Here is a 19701-nt window from a genome sequence, read left to right on the forward strand (position 1 = left end):
ATTAAAAAAAAAAAAAAAAAAAAAACCTTTTGGATTACCTTTCACTTCAACCTTTTGTCTACCTCTATTACAAAGATTGTATTATTAATGTTAAACAGTGATTATGATTAATTTGGTCAGATGAGCAACTTTAATGTAATTTATGCTAGCTGTAGACACTATCTCTCTCTGTAGAGCAGTGAATAAAACTGGTTCAAAAATCAAATCTCTCCCTCTCTCTCTCGCTCTCTCTCTCTCTTTCACTTTCGCTCTCGCTCACAGACTGCTTATCTCGGTACAGATCGTCGGCTCCACTGTTAAGTCTTACAGCTGCCGCCTGTCCCGGTCCACCTGCCGCCTTTCAGCTCCAACTCACCCCCGGATATCAATTAGCGCGCCAAACGTGTGTGATTATGGATGTAATTTGTTTGTTTTCTCCGTCTTGGTTATTGTTTAGTACTTGCACGTTAGCCGCCGGGGATGCAATGTCTTCCTCTCACCTCTCCCCTTTTCCTCTCTTCGTCTCTTTTTGCAGTTGCTTCGGGACTGTAGGAGCGCTGCATGTCTTCAACTTGAGGACGAAGAAAGACGTACGAAAACTCCTCGGAATTCTCCGCGCGCTTTGTACGCATTGGCACTCTCTGGTGAGCACACTTTATATGTTTTTATTATTTTGTGGACTGGTTGGATCTTATGCAAAAGTAGTCCTCGTGTCCTGTTTATTGTTTGTTTGCGCGTAAATTCGACCTGTATATAATGCGTCAACTCATCAACACAATTCGGTGAAGATAATTGAGCAGGAAAATAAAACGTGTGTTAACTGTTTACTATTGAAAGGTGCCTTTAAAATTGGGATATTTCAATTTTTCCATGCTTAAGAACCGAATGTTATCTGGTTCATGTGTTCAGTATTTGGAAGCGTGGAGGATAAACTAAACAGTTTTGGGATGCCTCAGGGAAAATACCTTTTTGTCCCTTTGTTAATTGGCTCTACAATTATAACTCTTTCTTGTTCTAAACAGCATCATGGATGGACAAAGTCTGCATGTGAGCCATTCGTTACCATATCTTATTTTGATTACATTAAAATGAATCATGCCCACATCATAGCTTTAGTGGACTGTCAAATAGAATAGTTTTACTCTCTCAAACACAAACATACGCAAATCTTGCTTCACCAAAGTCACATAAAATTAGTTTTAACACTTTTTTTTTTTTTTTTTTTAAACGGCAGGTACATTGTGGGCTCATCACTCGCTTGGTGCTTTTTTCATAATGTAGTTTGTTTTTGTTGAATGTGAAGAATATGAAAGTGATTTTAAAATACTTTAATTTTTCTGAGGAAAAAGTTTGGATACCCCCATTTTAAACCTTTTTATATACAGTAGTTCACTCAATGTTTGTATGCATGTGTAGTGTAACAGTTGGATTTTGGGGGGCACTTGTCTTCTGTTTATCAATTACGCTTGTCTATTATGGCGAGCTAACACTTCCTCCAAGATAAAACATTCCTCTCCCACACACCATCCGCCAGCATCACACCTCCCACATAGCCACACTTGCTGTCCACAGCCGATTAGCCTGTGATGTGCCACCGTTTGCACTAATAAGCGGGGCCTTCCTCAACTTTAATGGCAACTCATGGTTCTTGTCAGGCCAGGGGGCTGCTTAAAGGCTCATGAGCAAACTCATCAAGTGGAGATGGAGAGGTCATAAAGACCCACAGGGCAGAGAAAGAGATGGTGGGAGTAATCTGCTGATGTGTTTTATGGTGCATGTACAGTGCAGGGCCATTTCTGTGAGCCATGTACCCAGAGTGTGTGTGCACGCGCGTTGGCGCGCGTGTATGTGTGTGTGTGTGTACGCTTGCTCAGTCACATATTCGAGGCAAGAAAAAAGTGAGCCCAAAGAGAAGAGAGTAGGATTATGCAAAGTCAAAAGTATGGCAGGATGTGGAAAACCCATGTAAGCAGTTTTTCCTTTTATATTATTATTTAGCTGTCAAGGCTTTTGCTTGACGTGCTCCTTGGGCTGTGACATGCTTGTCATCAGCTTGAAGTTTATGCAGAAGGTCTTTTTTAGCCCAGCAAAGCTAGAGATACTTTTCTATACTATTTGGACACAAGTATTGTAAAACACTGATTAATCATTTCAGTCAATAATCAATCAGATTACCATGGGTTTCACTCAATCTTATATATGTTTAAAAATGGAAACCCAAATTCCAATCTGTAAGCACCACGAAGACATTTCTCAGTGAGTAAAAAGTATATAAAAGTAAAACTGTAATATCTAAAACAAAATATTCTTTTCATTTGTATCCACATTTTTATCCAAACTTGAAATTTAAAAAGATGGAAAAAGTGCTGTCAAATGTATCGCGTTAACGGGCAAAATTATTATTATTATTTTTATTAATCACGTTAAAATATTTGATGCATTTAACCCATGCACGGAATGACCCACTCATGCATTGCCTCAAACAGTTTACAATGACGCCGTTTTAGCACATTGAGAGCAAAAAGGCAGAGAAATGCGAGTGGACACTGGCGCACATTGGACCGCACCTTTTACTGGCATAAACGTTGGCAACTCTTTCACAACAATAATAACTATTGTGGTGAGCGACGTGGGGAAGAATGACAGGAGACGATCTTTTTCTTAACATGCTTTGTTGAACCCAACGCAGAACATATACCACTTGCAGCCACCACTGACAGCCATGGTTGCCCAACTTCCCATCATGCATTTGGGCGGAACAGTTAAGTTGCTACAGTATCATTTAGTGAAAGCACAACAAAAATAATATTCCTATCTCTCAAAAAAATAATGTTCACAAAAAGAAAAGCGCTCAATGCAAAGAGAACTGGTATTCCCAATCAAAATAGCTATGCAAAATACACATAAAACTTACTCAGACTTTGCCTTGGTTAGATCTCTAATTAATTTAAAACTCGCCATTGACACCTTGTAGTATTTCAATCACTACCTTACGTAGTTAAAGACACTGTGGAAGAACGGCAGGGAGCCCATGTGACGTCCTGCTCGGCGACGTCAACAATGGCGAGCTATTAGTTTATTTTTTTTATTGAAAATTTTACAAATTTTATTGAAACGAAAACATTAAGAGGGGTTTTAATATAAAATTACCATAACTTGGACTCAAATTTATCTTTTCAGAACTACAAGTCTTTCTATCCGTGGATCCCTTGAACAGAAAGAATGTTAATAATGTTAATGCCACCCTGTGGATTTATTGTTATAATAAACAAATACAGTACTTATGTACAGTATGTTGAATGTTTATGTCCGTCTTGTCTATCTTTCCATTCCAACAATAATTTACAGAAAAATATGGCATATTTTAGAGATGGTTTTGAATTGCGATTAATTACCATTAATTAATTTTTATGCTGTGATTAACTCGATTAAAAATTTCAATCGTTTGACAGCCCTAAAAAAACATGTCCAGTGTCATGAATCTAAAACTATGCAAACATAACTTTAGAGTTGGCACAAACTCCTTTTGCCCAAATTGCATAACCTGGTTTGCTTCCGAGTGGTATGCAGCCTTGGGTCACCGATGTATCCCTATTGTAGTAAAACCTCAATGAGCAGCTTGTGATGGACTATAAGAGTTAACGCATGCAAATTAGAGAGATGAATGAAAAATAATTCCGGATATGTTCTTCAAAATATAAATACAATGTTGAAATGTTACTTTAAAATAAATAAATTACCGTATTGGCCTGAATATAAGACAGTGTTTTTGTATTGAAATAAGATTGAAAAAGAGGGGGGCCGTTATGTTTGCGCTCTAGACATGATACCCATTCACGACGCTAGGTGACGCCAGATATCATCGAAGCGATGTTCTGTTATGACAGATCTCAGCTACTCTTCCCATTCACGACGCTAGATGGCGCCAGATATCATTGAAGCGTTGTTCTGTCATTACACATCTCAGCTACTAGTTTAACCAGTTTGCATTATTTTATTGCAATGTTTTTCCTTATTCAGATTTGTTTCAAGACTACAGTTACAGTTAGACTTCACTTTGATGGTTAATGTTGCAATTTTGTTGTTTTATCACAATAGATTGGTTTATTTACATTTCAAAAACCAGAAGCCATTCATTTACGCTTTAGTTTACATATTTAAATGTTCAGATATTAAGATTTGAATGAGGCAAAAATAACATGCTTTTTCTCTCAAATATATTGTTATATTCATTTGTTTCAGATGTACTGTAATTATTTTCTGTATAAAAATTAATTTGGTGTTCAAAAAGTCTTTTTTCAAACTTGAGTCTTGAAAAAGAGGGGGTCGGTTGTCTTATAATCAGGGCCGTCTTATATTCGTGCCATTATGGTACATCTTAGTTAAAATATTGCCTCCACAATTAACAACGGTATTGTAATTGTGACAGTTTGAGATTGGAACAGTGTCAGCATATGGGAATGGCAGGCCAAATAGCATTCCCAAATGGACTGACTTTATTCTATTTTCATCTGTTGTTCTGTGTGGCTTCAGTGGTCAGAGTACCTTGTTTAATAGTGATGGAGGCCTTCATTTGTATCCCTACCACTTTGTTTTTCATTCATTTGGTGTTAAGCTAACATGAACATTTTTTGTATTACATATCCAGTAAGTCTTACTGTTAATGTAAGTAGGCCATCATCAACGCTCCTCTTTTTTGCATCTGTTGGATGAAAATGAGATGATGAATTTTGACATGGTATGCTGACGTGTCACTAACATGATGTTGATGCGATTAGCATCAATATCATAGAGGGAGAAGTGGCTCATTCATTACGTAATGGTGAGAACTGCTGAAACAGATAAATTAGATCCAAGTGACGTTATTTGAGCGAGGCATACAGCAGGTTAAAGCGTTAAGTGCCAAATTGTGACATTGACAGCATGAAAGAAAGTATGAAAGAAAGAAAGAATGGTCCGCTTGTGTTTGGTGTTGCTGGGAAGATGGCAGCCTGGCAGAGTCATCACAGCCTGAAGAACATGACAGTCCATGCAGAATGCTTGGCATACAAAACTAAATCAGTTTTTTTTTTTTTCATGTGACAGATTGTGTGTGTGTGCGTATTTGTGTGCTGTTCTGCACGTACGTGTGTGAATGTGTGTGCTCCCTTTTTTCTTGCAGTTGTTGTTTGTTCTTGAGATGCATACTTAACAACGTCACACATTGCAGCTCCATTCATGCTCCTATTATGTACAAAAGCGCTTTGGAGACCTTATGCCAAATATGTTCGATTGGTTAAAGGTCTAAACGGTAATTTCTATTTTCTACCATAGCAAACAAATCCAGGCATGCCTCCATGAACATTGTTTAGTGCACTTGGGACAGAGAAGCGCCTCCCTGAAGCTGCTCCCACAATGTCGTAAGCATAGAATAATACTAATACAAAAATTATTGGTAAGAGGAATCATTTTTAGGATTTAGGGTAATTTATTTTTTAAAAATATTATTATTAATGTTTTTACTCTCTTCCCTGCCTTCTTGCCATATACAATTAAACTCTAAACCCCTTCTCCTATTGCTCTCATACGCTGACACTCTATCTGTTTCACACCCTTTTCCTCCAGCCCGTTCTCTCACATCTCTCTCTTCTCACCTCCCCTGGCACCACGATGTGTTTCTCTTTTAATTGAGATGCATTTCAATGTGGTGCAAATTAGCTTTCTACAACTCCAGTCTCAATGCGTTGTGTGTGTTTGTGTACGTGCATGTGTTCTATACATGCATGTGTATGTGGTGTGTTGTGATGTTAAAAAGCACTCCCTCAGCTTGAAAAGATAGGCGATACCTTTCTGTTTGCACCTCCACTATGACTTCTGTCTCACAAAAAGTATTATTTATAGTGCACAATTAACAACATATGTCAGGTGGGAAGGCATTGATATATTGATATGAAATAAATAAAAAATGCATGCAATGGAGATGTGAGATTACATGGTTTATATCAGCTCATTAGACATAAAGAAACATTTTATATTTTAACTTCTAGCATGAAATACATTCTTTTATGGGACACATAACATGTCTTTGTTGGAACTGGGAGGAAGGGGGGCGTGGCTGCATGCTAACAATAAAGGTTGAGGGCCGTCTCCAAAGCCCCTTTCACACACACCGAAATACCATGAAAATCGCGGGATTTAAACAGGTAGCCCTTATGTGTGAAAACATTTTCCCGGGTCGACTGACACAGAGATTAAGCCTGAACGATACAGTATATCGTTTAAACATTGCCATCGCGATGTGCGCATGCGCGATAGTCCCATCGCATGAACGTGCGATAGTTTTTTTGTTTTTTTTTTTCAATCCACAAGCCTTTGTTCTGCTTCATTCGCTCGCACAGGCGAAAACAGTTTCTGCAAGGAAGCGCAGGCTGGAATGAATGTGTGTGTGTGGGGTGTGCGTGCGTGTGTGTGAGTGGAGACGTTCGAGACATATAGAATAAACGCCAGAAGTGAACATGAGGAGTTTGTAATTTTAACATTTCACTCCAAGAGTCACAGCCAAGTTAGGTAAACAGAAGCATTTAATAAAGCCAAGCATTTTTCTACTACAGTACTTTATTCTTGTTTAAAAATGATTTGGTGGGACAGTTATGTTTAAAACTCATCATAATTATTACACTTAAAGTGCTTAAAAACCATTTATTAGAATGTATAATAATATAAAGTATATATACATTTTTATAAATCATACTTTGGGGAAAAAAAAGTGAGAAAATACATGTCTTATATGTATCTCTTTCCAATGCTAAATCTGAATAAATACATAGAGCACATACATAAATAGAAAAAAAAAATTGGGGGGGCGGGAGGATGCGCTGCTTCGCGGTTTTTCACTTATCACGGCGGGTTCTGGTCCCTTTTAACCGCGAAAAACGATGGAATACTGTATACTGTGGTCATGGTGAGTCATCTATAGTCTTTCCAAACAGCTATTCGAGCCATCTAGTGATTAAAAAATAAATAAAAAATACATATATATATATATATATTTTTTTTTAATATCGCAATATATCTCAAACCCCGAAAAAAATCGCAGCAATAGTTTTGTCCAATATTGTTCAGGCCTAACAGAGATTATAATGTCCGTGACTCTTCCGGGAAGCGGTGTGCGTGAAAGCAGGCGTTAGATTCCCGGGTCACAGAACGATGGCTGATGACATAAATATCATGGCGGGCCGATTGTCATTTCCTCTTTCTTCGCAGTAAGACGAAAAGCGGTAAACAAACATCGCAATTATCAACATAGCAAGCTGGACATAGCTAAATAAAATTGAAAACATAACGGAATTAAATTGCTATGGGATCGTACAGCTGAGGAACAGAGTCCATCGTTCATCTTTGGAAGTGTGTGGTTTATTGTGTTGCCGATGTTAGGGTCCGCTACTGCTACTTTGAGTTGTACTTCAAAGCAGAAAACAACGGAGGGATCGTTCAAGGGTTTATTAAATACAAACAGAAATACACACGATCGTGGAAAAGGGGGAATAACACAATGGGTACGTGACAGTAGGTCGACCTGGATCAATAATACTAACCAAGGCGGTAGGCAGAGAACCGATAAGACAACAAAACAAATACAGTACACTCAAATACCTGCACAACGTAGGGGATTTCAAAACAAGGGCGGCAGAAGTGTCGAATGGCGCCCAGCAAGTAATATTTCGACACCCTTGGATCGCCTGGGCTTAAATACAGTATTGATGAGCTTGAATTGGCTGCAGTTACAACGTCGGCAATGCTCACTCTGGAACAAAACACAATTTGACCAACATTGTGACAGCCGACGCCGACCAAAAATGACGTAATGTCCGGGTTATAAAGCCGCACCAGCAGTCCTCGCTGCACAGAGAGCGCCAGTGGGCGACACGGGAAAAGTCTGTGAAAGTTTCCAACCTGCGTCATTCTCGGTACATCTCTACATGCGTGAAAGCAATGACGTGAGTAAATCCAGCGTTGCCTTACATGGGAATTTCCCTGGAAATGTGTGTGAAAGGGGCTCAAGTGGCCACTTCACAGGGCACATCGGTGAGCTACCTAGCCAACATAATCACCATGTCTTGCATTTCCACACACCAAGTGCTCTTCCACCTACTGGACCTGAGCAAATCATCTTTTTTCACAACAATTTTATTTAGTGCCAAAATGTACATTGTTTAGCAGATCAGACAATGTAACTTTGTTTAGGATGAGTTCGTCACGTCAATTTATGTCTTGAAAGAGCTGAAAGATGAATTACATGGTTTAACACACTTTTTACCCAACCAATGACACATTGATTAACATCATATTTGTACTAAAGGAAGCATATCATTGCCAATTGATACTTCAAAGTGATTTATCTCCCATTTATGAAACTTAAAAATGTCAGTGAAAGTGGAACATGGTTTCTAAATCTGAGCGTGGAGAGAGCCTTTGGGCTTGTGCGCAGCACATTCGGTTTGTTGACTCTTGTCTCATCTTTTTCCTTATTTTGAAAAGTTATTTTTTTATTTCTGCCTGTAAAACGGTGGGTAGTAGCAACTCTTCAGACCTCTAAAAACTCTTGAGTCTTGAGGAAGGGAAGTGCGCAAAGCTCACAGAAGCATGCAGCCTCGGGCAAGGAGAAACAACTAGACAGTACTTAAGGTAGAGTCTTCCTAAGCCAAAATGCAACAAAATGAAGGTTTCACCGCTCAGTTTCAAGAAACAAGAGGGAGCGTCACATTTTCACACTTAAAGGCACGCGTGGTGCTCTCAAGCATTTCTCCCCAGGGTGGTCACTGCCTGTGTCTGCGGGTCTTTTGTGTCGTCTTTGTGTATATATGTATGTGCACACATATGCATGTGAGGTAGCGAGAGGGGTCGTTAGGGAGAGTGATGCTGACAGTGGGGTGACCTTGGGCCTCCCTGTCTTCCTCCTGTCGATGAAGGGGATGACTTAGTGCCTCCCTTCCCACCCATGATGGCTCATTTATTATCATTAGGCACACAGTCAAAAGATGCTTCTCAGGCCCTCAAGACAAAGCGTATGTGTGCCGCTTAAAGTGAGAGACAACAGAAGAGAAACACAAATGGAAGTCTTTTCTGATACCGCAAGCGTTGCACACTGGAGCATATGTAGCTGTCAGGCTGTGTTTTATCACCTCACTGTTGTCTTCTCGAGCGTGTTTATCTTTAGTGCGATGGAAAGATGTGCAACTTGTCATGACACAGCTACCACCTCCCCTCTGCCTGCTTATCCTGCAATTTACATAGTGCTTCATGTCATTATCTAACCTTAACTCACCTCCGACAACCGGGGAGGATATATATGGCAGCGCATATATATGGCGGCTACCTCAGGGCGGCGTCCATACCGTCATTTCTCAGTGTGATGGATGGAGACATCTGCGGGCCAGTCAATACCCAATCTGAGCCCCACTGTCCTGATTTAAGATACAGCAGCACCCAGGTGACACACACAGAAGCAAGCCCACTTTAATCACTCCAAGCATCAACTCTACACTGTCAAGAGCAGTGTGTGTGTGGGTGGTTAAGTGTGTGTATGTGTGTCTTTGTAGTATCTCACTCAGTCAGCTGCAATCAGTCAGTGATCAGTACACACTTCTGACTTCTGAGTTCACTTTTCTGTCACGTAAATAAACAACATAAATATGCTACAGGAAGAAGGATTTAGGATTTGTAACACTGAAAGACAGGGAGGCAAATGTGGCAAACACTTGCCCTTGACGCCTATAGTAATTGAAAATGAATGAAAGTAGGGAGTTGCTTGCTTTTCCTGAAATACTTTATACTGTCTGTGGTGATTGCACCCCCTCATTTATCAATGTATTGATACTAGACCTGTCAGTGAGTTAGGCTTAGTAATGCTGATTTTGTTCATTTAAGTGTTTGGAGTGGAATTCAGGTCAGCAGGCTTGCAGAAGTTAGGTCCATGGCCTTATTTGATCTGCAGGGCTCCCATAAGGCTCATTAAAAAAAGACTTGTTTATTCAAAATGTAAATCATGTGGAAAAAATCATTATCAATGATCAAAAAACATGTTTAACCTGGTTCTTAATTTGTTGCATGGGCAAAGCCGGTGATTGTGGTTGCACCTGCTGCAACAGTTTGGGAGTGTGTGTGTGTTTAAAAAGCGTAAAATTGCTAAAAGTAGTATATGTAGTCATTATGATTACAAAAAAAAAAAATGGAATCTCACAGTTGCTTTTTGCTACCCTGAATAGATATCTACTCACGATAAAAACTGCTGGAGCTTATAGTGAGTTGTGAGGTCTAAGCGGTCTTGAAACAGCACTTTTCCTCTCAAATTTTGTTTTTCATTTTTTGTATCAAGCTGTAAAAATTCACTTAATCTGTTCACTGATTAAAGACTCTGGGTCCTATATAATTAAACTGCATCAAAGCTGAAGTGGAGGTATGCTTAAATCTGTCCTCATCCACCACATGCTAAGACATTCTGTGAAGCAATTGGAAGCACTCATAAGAAGAGAATGTCGAGATAGTGACTTATAAATAAAGTTATTCCATAAAAGAAAATGGCAAATATTTTTTTTCTCTTTAAGTTTAGCTTCTACACAGTGCCCTTTATTGCTTTGAATGCATTTTCAAACTGTGACATAATACTTATAGGCGCATTGTCGTCAAATACATTCAGGACCAATCTGCGACCTTTGTGTTGATAGAGGTGGTAGATGTGGTTTAAAAGTACTGCAAGTGAGAGGCCCTCGAGATTAATTTGGAAGCTTCCGTAGCAGACGTTTTATCATAAGTGAACATTAAAACTGGTTTATAAAACAGCAGTGAAGGCTTTTCTTGATGGAAAGAAAGGATGATCACCCTTTTTGGCTACTTATTAAGTGTTATGTCTCCTGGGAGAATACGCTGAGTGTATTTATATATTTAAAAAGAAAAATACCCATTTTCATATAACGTCTATCAGTTGCTTGCCCACAAAGTTGTGAGGGAAATTAACCATCTGGAAAGTTGTGAACCAATCGCGAGTCCCTTCTCAAGTCAGCTTCAAGGCAGCTTTTAATCGACCTTTGAAATGTTTGCTTCGCTTTTTTTTATTTTATTTATTTTTTGTTGCAGATGTTGGAAGGAATTAGTATGTTCAGAATGTACTTCAACTGATTGAACCTCTATCGAGTCACTCTTGACTCACCAAGCTAGGATTTATTGTGCAAATATCAATACTACATAAGGCGTGTAGTTGCCAATAGCTCCTTTATGGAGCAAGAGAAGTTGATTCCAATGTCAAAAAGTTAACATACTTTGTAATTTACATTGAGTTTATTCTTTTTTTCCTCCAGCAAGGTATAAATAGTTGTAAATTAAATCACACATTTTCATAATGCCTGGTCCAAAGAAACAAAAATTGGCCTTTCCTTTTCAAACTTGGTGAGGTTTGATACAAAGCTTTAACACCAGGCTAATTTGGATTTTTTTTTTTCATGTACAGTTTGTGTCCGTTTGAGCATTCAATTTGAAAACCAATTTTGGGTTGTGGAACTTTTCAAAAGAAAGCATTACACGACGTCAACACGCCATTTACTGCAAACAGTATGCGAAAACTGCGTAAAGAAAACACTCCATTTTGTTGTTACTGTTTGCAAATATTTCTTAATTGCTTTCACCAAATATAATCCTGGAATGTTACAGTATTTTAGTCCTTTTTGGGGGTCTATGAATAAGGAACGTTGAAAAAAATCACCCTTTATTGCTTTTAGCAGGTCTTCTGATGCTTTGTTCTCCCCATACAATATGTAGTTACTCAATAATCTATAGGTGTGAATGTAAATCTGAATTGTCTGTATATGCCCTGCGGTTGACTGGTGGCCAAGCCAGGGTTTTCATCGAGATCGATAACAAAGAGCCAATTTTAACTGGGATGGGCTCAAGTTAACCAGATACTTAATTACGGAAAGGCAGTTCGTAAAATGGATGAAGGTATGTTTTTCCATAAATTTAGACGTAAATGCACCCATTTTAGGCGAAAAAAACTATAATCCTCTTTCCTATCACCTATCAAACATGAGAATATATGGTTTAAATAAATTGCATGGCAACTGACAGTCACCATCTTTGGTGTATTTGGTGTCCATGCCGTTACTGTATATACTGCGGCAGAAGACACTTGACTACGTGCAGCAATCACGGCAAGATTGTGTTTGTGCGAAGGAGTGATTCGATATCTCTACTTTATCAGACAGTAATCCGTTGGTGCTGGCCCAAATGGCTCCCTTCTTGACGTGTCATCATTCACATACATGCACATGTGAACGCATCTTCCCTTGCTTGTATACTGTGAACACATTTTTACAGCTCCTCCACTTGGACCGTTAGTCTAATTTATGAGGCGCCGTTAATTTGGCCTAAACGCTCATTGCGAGACCTCCCTCCTCTCTTCATCTCTGCATCCCTCCTTCTTGTCCTCACGCTCATCAGTCACTCGGCAGAGTAAATCAGAGGGGAGGTATTGCACAGCAGGCAATACATAGACTGGACACCTTGACTAATATACCGCTGTCCTTCTCTCTCCTTTATCTGAATTTCAAACCCCCCCAAACACGCACTTCTCTTTCCCATCTAGGATCTGCCTAAATCAAATTTGGCTCCTCTCTTCATAAATTGGACTTTTCCCCCCATCTCCATTCCCACTTTTTGTCCCGTCTGGCGTACTTCTTCCTGATCCACTTTCTTTCCACTCGTCCCTTGATGCCTCCACCCACTATCTTCTGGCCGACACTGCTGGTTTTTCCCTCTCTTCTTGTCCTTCCTCACTACCTTACCTCGCCTTCATACCTCCGACTTGCCTCCTCCCCCATTCTTCTGTTCTCATGTTAGGTGTAAATTTAGAACAGAAAGCATGAGGGGATGCTTTGTGTAGATGTGTCCGCGTGTATGTGTGTGAGTGAGAGAAAGAGGGAAAGATAACATGAAAGCTCACAGTCCCTGTACAGCACTCAGATGAGTGTGATTAAAACCCAAGCCATGGTTTTCACACACAGACACCCCCCCCCCCCCACACACACCCCTGTACACACACGCACACGCAAACTGAAGACACACTTTTAATTAGGCACACACTTGCATAACGGTATACACTCATCTGCCACTTCATTAAGTTCAGATGCAGCGATAAAACACAGCAAACTACAGTCCAACCACATTAATAATATATCAATACCTCTCAGTTTGTGCATTGTCTTGTTTGTTTTTAAAGTTCTGCTAATTTAGCCTTATCAGGTGTACCTAATGTCTTGGTTCGTGATCAAACTTGGATTCTTTCAAAAGCATTTTATCAATCTGTATTCTTGGTAGACAGTGACTTAAAATAATGCTTCCCAACATATTAGAAGTGAGCAGTAACAACATCTCCCATTTGGTTTGATGGCAGATTGTTCATTCTAATTCCTCTCATGTTGCCCACATGAGAGTAACCCAGTGTGACGCTTGCACAGGTTCACCACACCCATACCTTTACATGACTGTCCTTCTTCCCAGGACTGTCTTTTCCACAGCCGTCCTTAAGTCTAACGCAGTCCAATGTCTATTTGCGTCTATCCTATCCTTCTCATTGCTCAATATTGACTGAGTCCTGTCCGCAGATCACCTACTGCAGTTTTTCACCGCCGTAAGAGATCGTCATGTGTGCCGCGAGAAATGATCAAATATCGCTTTTTAAAAAAAAAAAAAATTATAGAGTCCATGGGGCTGTTGTCGGCGCGGCGCTCCTATTGGTGTGCCGGATGCACCGACGTGGCACTCTTATTAGTGGACTACGGATACGCGAATGTATATAGTGGTGTTTTTGCATGACCTGGGTGGCGGCAAGAATACATAGCAGGGTTTCCCCTAGGATTTTTTGAAGCTGTGGTGGTGGTCTGCATCGGAGTCAGATAGCCTCACTATGTCGTGCCACGGCGATTTTTTCCCCCCCATGTTTTTGCCCCCCAAGAAGAACCGTAACAAAGATTTATTTGAAATATTTCATTCAAGCTAATGTTGCAGCTCTCAGCTACGGTACATGTACGTAAAATGCGTAGCTGATTACAGCTACGTTACCCTAAGTAATAATACTTTTTTCTCGTAGCAATAGTATGACTTACATCTCTTAGTGACCCAGGGGTCGTCAACCCAAAATGTTGAAAGAGCCTTATTTGACCAAAAAAGACAAACTGATACAGTATATCTGAAGCTGCAAAAATTTTTGCCTTATATAAGACTTATAATGAAAGCAACACCGGCTGTATGTATCGATATTAGCCTACTATCAAAATGACTAAGTTGGCTTCAAATACATACTGTAATTTCCCGAATATAACGCGCACTTTTTTCCCCAAAATCAATTTGTAAAATCATGGTGCGCATTATAAACGGGTACAGGGATGGAGACAAAAATCTAAATATATTATATATATACATATATATATATATATATATATAAAGACCAATTTTTTTTTTTAAATGACACGGCCATGTTGTGTTGAAGAAATGTATGCGGCGATCTGTTGCCGACCATTACGGTACGTGACGTCACCATTTTGTTTCGGTCGTGGCGAGCTAGGGAAGGAGTCGAAGTCGGAGTATCAAACAACGGAGCTAATCCGCGTTGCTTTATTGACATGTAGGCTGCCACAAAATACGGTAGCAATGTCTGTCTCACATGCAACCCGCGGAATAAAACTATCTTTCCGGCTGTTCCCTCAACAAAATACCTCCCCCCGGGAACTATACAACGTGCCAACATAAGTTCCGCCGGTGAATTCTGTTATAACTCGCTACACGGTAATACTTCACTCTAATTGGTCGGATTTCTGTGTTAGATTCTGCTTTTTTCACTCTTCATAAAGCACAGAATTTAGTTTCTTGAACTCATTTGAATAAACGTTTTTTGCAGCTCCGCAACTCAGACCGTAACAAACGTAACACAACACAGACTTTGTGTCCGTCAACTATATCTGTCCCTCGGGAAACTCAAATCCAAATAACAAACATTCCTATTGTTACATTCTAGTCAACAGCGATGCGCTCTTCTGATTTCCGACCTAAATCACCACTTTTATTTTACCGTATCAATCCATGGAAGAAACATTTATTCATCATGATGAAACGAGCAAGTTATACAGCGGCCTTTAAAAGAAAAGTCACATCTGTTTTGTTTTCTCCTGGATTCTGGTAAATTGAAGAAGTTACATATTGTCAGTTTACAGCAGAGGTCTCAAACCGGTCCTCAAAGGGCCGCAGTGGGTACTGGATTTCATTCCAACCAAACGAGAACAATCCCTTTTCACCAATCTGGTGTCTAACAAGTGTAATCAGTTAATTGCAGTCAGGTGCTGCTTACTTTAGCAGAAACCTCATTGGTTGAACTGTCTGTTTTGGATCTGTTGGAACAAAGACCAGGACCCACTGCGGCCCTTTGTGGAATCGGTTTGAGACCCCTGGTTTACAGTAATGTTTTAAACTACCAATGTGCTATGCTTGTGCTGTGTTTCACCAGTCAGTAAAATGACATTTCTGTATCTGTACACGAGCTCTGTTTTCTTGTATTCTTCTATTTATCGGTGCTAAAATTAGGGTGCATGTTATACACGGGTACAAGAATTTTCCCTAGATTTTACAAGTAAATTTAGGGTGCGCGTTATACACGGGTGCGCCTTATATTCGGGAAATTACGGTAATTAGCCTTCATGATTAAATGTTTATTTTCCCTGCAGTGGATCCAATAGAGATTGCCACACCATTTGACTACTCTGTTGTACGATGCCACCTAAAGTTTAACTTAATTACGATATTAATAATTTAAAAGAATGTTTGTGTCATGTTGTTCAGCCTATAGAAACCATATTAATATATATATGTAAATATACAGTGGGGAGAACAAGTATTTGATACACTGTCAATGGGAACCCATTGGCAGTGTATCAAATACTTGTTCTCCCCACTGTATATATATATTTCCATCCCCCATCTTTTTCCATTCTCAAAAATCTTTGAAAAACCTCCAGGGACCCACTAAGGCAGCACTAAAGAGCCACACGAGGCTCTAAAGCCGCGGGTTGCAGACCCCCGTCGTAGTCCTTCTTTTTCCATATATTTAGCCCTAATACGTGCTACATTACCACAACAATAATGGTCCTTCTGTCAACTGAGCCATTTCAAGGAGTAGGGGGGAAATTCTAATAGCCGTGTAAAGAGTTTTACTAGTTACGGCGAGAAGGTGAATAGTTTTTTTTTTGCTGTTGTTCGTGAACTACGCACATCGAGGTACCATTAACCTAGCAAGGAGAGGCATGACAGTCATTTTTGGAGTGTCTCAGAGCTCGCAAAACTTGGAAAAAAAGCACATTTGTCACGGTTTCGTCAGGCGTGATTGCGTCGGCCGAAACAGCCGGATAGCTCCGATTAAGTACGCCTGCTCCCCATTGTTGAAGTGAGCGTGGCGGCGCTCTGGAAATCGAGCAAGGCTCTCGGCGTAAATTCATTTAAACTTGGCCTTCCGTCCAAGACGGCCGTCCACCGCACACTTTCGCTGAAATGTCTGATCCAAACTACTGTAATGCCCCGGATATGGGGAAGAAGGAGAGAAGTCTATAGTGGCTCACCCACTTTATTGTGGTAACAATAATAAAGAAAAACAATTACAAAATAACAGCGGGGTGCCGCGACGTGCGATCGCTATCTCTCGCCAGCTCGCCCAGAGCTCGCCCATTCTCCTTCTCGCTTCCTTCTACGTCACAGCTCGTCTTTTAAGGGGGCCTCGCATAATTAACGGACATTGCAATACACAATGAATAGGTTGCCGCTGAAGCCTTCACACTAGGCTGCTGCTAGTTTGAAACGGCCTTAAATTTTTAAAAATAATAATAATTTATTGAAAAAGAAAAAAAACCCATCTCATTTGCAAGGCGTGGCGGCTTTTATTTTAGTGTGGCGTGCCGCCACAATAGCTTGTATGTAAGGGAAACCCTGCAGAGAGTTAAAAGCGAGAAGGACTCCTGTAATTATTACCGCTGCCAATTCTTATTTTGTGAGCGCTGCATTATATAATTTGATAACATTATTAGGGTGGCCCCTTGATGGAATTTTGAAGAACACTCAGCCTTCTTAACAGCACGTGGACGTTGTCGGGTGGAGTTGCAGATGGAAGGAATGAGTGGGTTGAAGGTTCGGTCGTGTGCAAGCGAGCGAGTTACTGCTTGTGTCACGTTCAACAACTGCTCGGATTTCTAGCCACCAGCCACGTTCGTATCCACGACAATATGTTGGAATAAAACGCAGGGGGAGGATTGACGTTCGTCACATATGAATAAAATGGAAAGGATACTTTTGTGTATATCGACACTTGGCGAGTCTAATTAAATTATGTACAGCAAGGTGGCTGATGGCTATAAGTCTGAGCAGTTATTGAACGCAAGACGACCTGCATGCGACTGAGAACCTTCCTTAAGACACACACAGAAGTCGTGGTGGCGGTCATGGATAAGTTTTTAAAAAGGACAACTTCAAAATCCAAACTGAGCCCTGGACAAGATTCTGACCCAGATGAAGGCCCTAGTATGAGTCGTGGTACAAAACAAAAAGGGAAGACAAGGCAATACAGTGAAAGCTATGTTTCTTTCGGATTTACTTTCGCCGGGGATGAGACGAAACCTACTCCATTATGTTTTTTCGTTCCATCAAATGTCACACTGATTAAGTATAAAAATTGAGAAATTACATTATAAATAAATACACTTATCTTTGTCCCAGTGCCCCCTCTTGACTCTTGCAAATTCCCACAGGCTTAGCTAATGTTCAATAATTTTAATAACATCCCAGACTCACCATTCTCAGCCATACGCACCCCACCTTCTGGGGCCAACAACCATCTTTGGTCCATGCTTTAAGTCAGTGGTCCCCAACCTTTTTTACACCACAGACCAGTGTCATGTTGGTTCACAGACCGGCAATGTGTTGCAGAAAGTTACAGTAAATATAAAATAATACGACGGGGCTAAAAAACGAACATTAAGTGCAAGGAAAATGTATTTCACCTTATGTTGAATCAGCCATTTTTGACAGCGGCCTCTCCTAAAACTTGAAAGCAAATATCCTTGTTCACATGCATAATGAGTTCTTCTCCAGATGTGAAAGGTTTCTTAGCGCGACGAGGTATGGTGCTCTCCGTGCATTCACTTTTGTTGCTTTGTTTACTAGCTTTTAGCCACATATTATGCAGAATGGACTTAGCTGTAGGCTCCTCTTCCGGTTCAGCAGGTAGCCTTTTCCCCGTAAAAAACCTGTCCAAAGACGTCGCCGCCCACAGCACACAGGCAACAGCAGCTGGCGTTACTGTTTACATTGACTGATGCTGGACTGCTATAGGTGTGCAAACAATTGCCTGGCACGGCCAGGCTGTTCTCCCTGTATTTTTCAAACACCGTGAGAAGAGTCTGGGACCGAGCTCCTTAATGGCCTTTCGAGCCAGAACGAAATTATCCGTGCAATCAGATTTGTTTATTTGCGTGACATGTTCTTAACGAGCAACGTCACTCTTCCGCCTCGGAAGTCGTCTCCACAACAACACAGATGGCGAACGGGACTAGGGCTGTTCCAAACGACTAATTTTCTCCCAATTAGTCAGCCGACTATTTTTACGATTAGTCGACTAACCTAATAATTTCAAAAAATGTATATGTTTTTTACTAATTTAGCAATGAAATTTTTGTTGACGCTTATCAATTCACAAAAACATGTTGGAACACTTAAATTATTTATTAAAGTACAAATAAACACGTAAATAACAATAATAAATCACAAATAAACAATGAGTTCAAATGCTGATAGAATTAACTAGTGCAAAAGAATGGAATGTAAACAGATTCAGAACACTGACTTCGCCTTTCCAACATGATTCAAAACAATTCTTAAAAAAACACCTAGCATTAATATTATAGCATAGTACTATATATAATAGTATTATAATAATTATAATAATTATTCATTGCCAATCAGATTTTTCATAAAGGGTGTCATTTTAGAGGTATTCTTAGTGTAGAATTTGAATTCTGAAGTATGTGGGATTAACTCCAGAAATCGCTATCTATTTGACGAACATGGCATACTTTTATTTTGAAATGTTCACCGGAAGTACGTTTGCTAAACCGCTAACTTCAGCTTTACACTCCGCAAAAAAAGTACTTTTTATCATTGCATGTAGTGTCAGTAATAGATTTTTTTGGGTCATTTTTTTCGTTTGCAAATGCTGTTAACCAGCGATTTTTCATGTTTGAAGTGTCACCTTTTAACCGCAAGTTTGCTTTCACGAGACGACTGCCAATGTTTTATAGCAGGCTAAAGTAAGTTGCCTTTTTCCCCCATTCACCTAAGTGTAGCAGTGCTAACGTTACAGTGTTTAATATAGATGTGTTTTCTTATTTTGTATGTCTGAACTTTAATTCTACAGCGTGTTGATAAGAGAAAGGAACTGGAGTCTCATATGCCATCAGCACGCACGCACCAATGTACGCACGCGCGCGCGCGGCGATAAAAGACAGCCTTGAAAATTACTGACCTCATTTTTATTTGCCGTGCGATAAATGGACTCATTGCATATCGTGACAGGCTTAGCAACTTCAAAAAAACATGTCGTTAATTAGTTAGATGGACTTACAAACTGGGTGACGGCGCTTTAGGTGTTTATTTACGGCCGAC

General features: G+C 40.0%; 1 protein-coding gene across 26 annotated transcripts in view; it reads left to right on the forward strand.

The window, feature by feature from the left end:
- The first annotated feature begins 244 nt into the window (after positions 1–244).
- The window catches only part of LOC130920019 (receptor-type tyrosine-protein phosphatase delta-like), a 401349-nt gene continuing 381892 nt past the window's right edge, over positions 245–19701 (forward strand). For all 26 annotated transcript variants that reach the window (XM_057842767.1, XM_057842771.1, XM_057842776.1 and 23 more), the window contains exons 1-2: positions 245–382; positions 515–623. The gene's annotated coding sequence lies outside the window, so the exon portion shown is untranslated. The remainder of the gene's footprint in view (positions 383–514; positions 624–19701) is intronic.

The sequence above is a fragment of the Corythoichthys intestinalis genome, chromosome 8 (assembly GCF_030265065.1).
Source record: "Corythoichthys intestinalis isolate RoL2023-P3 chromosome 8, ASM3026506v1, whole genome shotgun sequence".
Taxonomy (NCBI): Eukaryota; Metazoa; Chordata; class Actinopteri; order Syngnathiformes; family Syngnathidae; genus Corythoichthys; species Corythoichthys intestinalis.